Below are 3,451 nucleotides of genomic sequence, written 5' to 3' on the forward strand. Positions count from 1 at the left end.
CCGATACTTTTCGCTCAAACTCTTTCGTGGGAACTACAATAGTAGTGTCGTATAGCATTGGGTTGAGTTTAAAGTTTAGTGGGGACACAGCGAATAAAAACCTGCGTTTAGAGTTACGTGGCTGACAAACAATGAGCACACATATGATAAGTGAGTAGAAGTCTCCCTCTACTTTATTCGAACCACTTAAACAGGCTTAGAAAGTGGTGTACCGATATAAATTTTCACCGGTTGTTTATTTTTTAGTTTACTAGCTCGGGCGTTATTGTTCTATTTATGTATACGACACTGAAACTTGTTGTTTGGTTTTCCCAGCTCTGGAAGGTAGGTGGAGAGCTGAGGTTCCACTGGGAAGGGTTTGTTTTGAGTGACAACGGCAACACTAACTTTCAGTCAATAAAAAGACTTTAGACTATTCAGTTGTCACGCTTAATTTCACTCTGGCCAACAAATAATAATTACATAATTTTTCTTTCTTTAAAAATAATATCGAAGATTTTTTGTGAAGAGAAATTATTCAGTGGCTATTAATTATTTTTGAGATCTTCAGTGAAATTAAATCACCGTTTCCAGAAAAGCCACAAAAGTTTATTATTTAAATTTTTATGGTGAGTACATTCACTTCATCATTATTATTTTCTTTACTTCATCAAAAATAATTAATGCACTAAATAAAAAATTATTTGATTCAAGACAAAAATATTTTTGTTGAAAAACTTTTTTTAAAAAGAGTCGTCTGTTTTAATTTAAAAGTTTCTTTAAAGAATTTTATATTTTTGGTTCAATAAAGTTTCTTAAATTAAAAAAAAAATTTTTTTTTTTATTTCAACTCAATTTTAATGTAAAAATTTACGAAAAATGTTAAAAAAAAGCATATCTAGAAATTTACAATTACTGTTTTGAAATAAAACAGCAAAATATTTCAATAATTAAAAATTATTAATTTTATACTATCTCTTTTTTCACAGGAGCAACTTCAATCTTCGTCTGTCTTACTGTCAGTCATTGTAAATACTATGCATAAAATTTTACAAAAAGCAATTGATCCGCCTGTGATAACAATCGATGGCAATTATGCATAATAAGAAAAAAAAAACAGTAAATCAAATCATTTCAATGAAACCCACTTACAACTGTTTTATTTCCAAACTTCTTTTAATGAATCAATAGATGCACTAATTAAAGTTAAAATTAGCCCAAAAAATTAGATCAAAATTTTTCTTGCCCTAATTAATTATTTAAACGATCGCCTTCAAAATTTACAGTCTTAACTGCAATTTCCGCAACAAATTAGCATAAACGCAAAAAAAGAACAATAAAAGTCATCCCATAAATTCCAAAAAATTTCCACTTCGAGCTCAGCCCAACGAATTGAATCCAGTAATGATTGAAATAGTTGATTTTATCAAAGTTTAAATTCTGCGTGTCTTCTTAACGTCGAAAATTAATCAAAAAAATAAATCTCTCCTTCTGATTCTTATCCGTACGGAATTAATTAAATATAACGGATAGCTTTAAATTCATTGCTCGAAGAGTGTCTATTGATTATTCGATTTGTCGTTAATCTCAATTACCCTCTAAGAATTTGGAGCACGATTCGTGAAAGGATTAAATGTGTGAAATATTGGGTTATCGTTCCTCTTGTATCATGAAAAATGACATTAGGGCTTCTATTTTCTATAGTTTTTAAAGATCTTTAGATGCATCTCTGGGAAGTTTTGCCCCGGTACTGCCTTTAGTAAATAATGATTCAATATTTCACAGAATCAAGTTGTCAATTCCTCAATAATTGTTCTTAGTTTTTCACTTTAAATTGCTGCTATAATGTAAGTTGGGGATGTCGAATCAAACGGTTCAATATTCAGAGACTTTAAGTTGTCGATCGTAATTCCGGCAGATCAATTGCTTTCTTAGATTGATGCGTAGTATTCACAATTTTCAATGATAGCGACGAAATTTGAATGCTCGACGAAATATGAGCTTACTAGTAATCTAGTCGGCTCAAATGTTGTTGATCATTCAAGCATCACCGCCATTTCGAAGTTAAAGTGGACAAAATACGACCTCACTTCAATAATCTGCAAAATTGACCAGCAGAATTTGAACATCACCAAAAATTAACGACTAAAAATCGTCGAATTCGTCACTCGCAACTTGGATTATTGCGAGAACTTCAATTCAAAGACTTGGAGTAATTTTTGAGGAATTGAAATCTTTTTTTTGTGAAATATTGCGTCAATATTTATTATGGGTGGTGCCGAGGCAAAACACTGCGGAGACGCATCTAAAATTCTTGAAATGCTATCGAAAATAAAAGTCTCAATGTTTTTTTTCATGCTGCGAGGGCACCGATTACTCGATAGTTCACGCATTCAATCCGTTCATGAATCATGCACCAAATTTTTGGACGATAATTAGATTAGTCGATAAATCGGATGATCGTTAGGCATGCTTCAAACAATAATTTTAATACTGTTTGTCTTATTTAATTGTTTGTGCATAGATTAAGATCATAAGTAGTGATTCATTTTTTTTATTAATTTTTTACGATAAGAAGACAAGCAGAATCTAAATTTTGATGCAATCAAATATTTTAATAGCTACTGGGTTTAGTTCGTTAAGTTGAGCTCGGGTTGGAAATTTTATGGCATTTATGTGTTGAGTTTTATTGTTTATTTTTTAATTTGGTATCAGAGTGTTGCGCTAATTGCAATTATAAACGTAAATTTTAAAGGCGATCGTTTGAATAATTAACTAATGCACGAAGTATATTTATGTGAACTCTTGCATAAATGGGAATTTTGATCATAAATAAACAGATATAATAAATAATTGCTTACTATCACTATCTATTTTGTAGTTTCATGATTTATTGATTGGAAATGTTTAAATTAGTAATAATAATTGTGATTTAAATTATCTAGCTTTTAAAAATAAATGTTGTGTGTGTATATCAAAGATTGATAATGTAATGAATAAAGAAAATATTGATGACTTGTTGTGTTACAATCATTTTCTAATGAATTAATACGTAAGTTACACGTAATCCAGAGGAAATATTGAAATTTGAGATTCAAGTAGGTGATGATAGAGAATAGAAGGGTACAAGCAGTGAATCGATTGTAATGAAACACTAATAAGCAAGTGCAAGGAAAAATTCCTTTTTCTAAATGAATATTTTATCTTTGACGTATTATATGTAAGAAATGTTAAGACATGCTGGAAGAAAATTGCTTGGCTCAAGAAAAATATTCTCGAAAGTTTAGCTCTTGTTTTGAAATATTCAGTTCGAGTTGATTACAGAAATTACAGATGTAGCACGAGGGGAAGTTTTAATAGAAGTACACAGAAAAAAAGGTTCACTTGAGCCAAGAAAATATTTTTCTTTCCAATTATTTTCTTGAGCGAAAAAAAAAATATTTTTTTGACACAAGAAATTACACTTATTCCA

General features: G+C 30.0%; 1 long non-coding RNA gene across 1 annotated transcript; it reads left to right on the forward strand.

Moving 5' to 3' along the window:
- The first annotated feature begins 353 nt into the window (after positions 1 to 353).
- Positions 354 to 2,994, forward strand: LOC123272544. Its single transcript, XR_006511097.1, has 2 exons — positions 354 to 608; positions 969 to 2,994. It is a non-coding gene; the product is annotated as an uncharacterized LOC123272544 (long non-coding RNA).
- Positions 2,995 to 3,451: the final 457 nt, after the last annotated feature.

This window comes from Cotesia glomerata, linkage group LG10, assembly GCF_020080835.1.
Source record: "Cotesia glomerata isolate CgM1 linkage group LG10, MPM_Cglom_v2.3, whole genome shotgun sequence".
NCBI classification, from domain to species: domain Eukaryota; kingdom Metazoa; phylum Arthropoda; class Insecta; order Hymenoptera; family Braconidae; genus Cotesia; species Cotesia glomerata.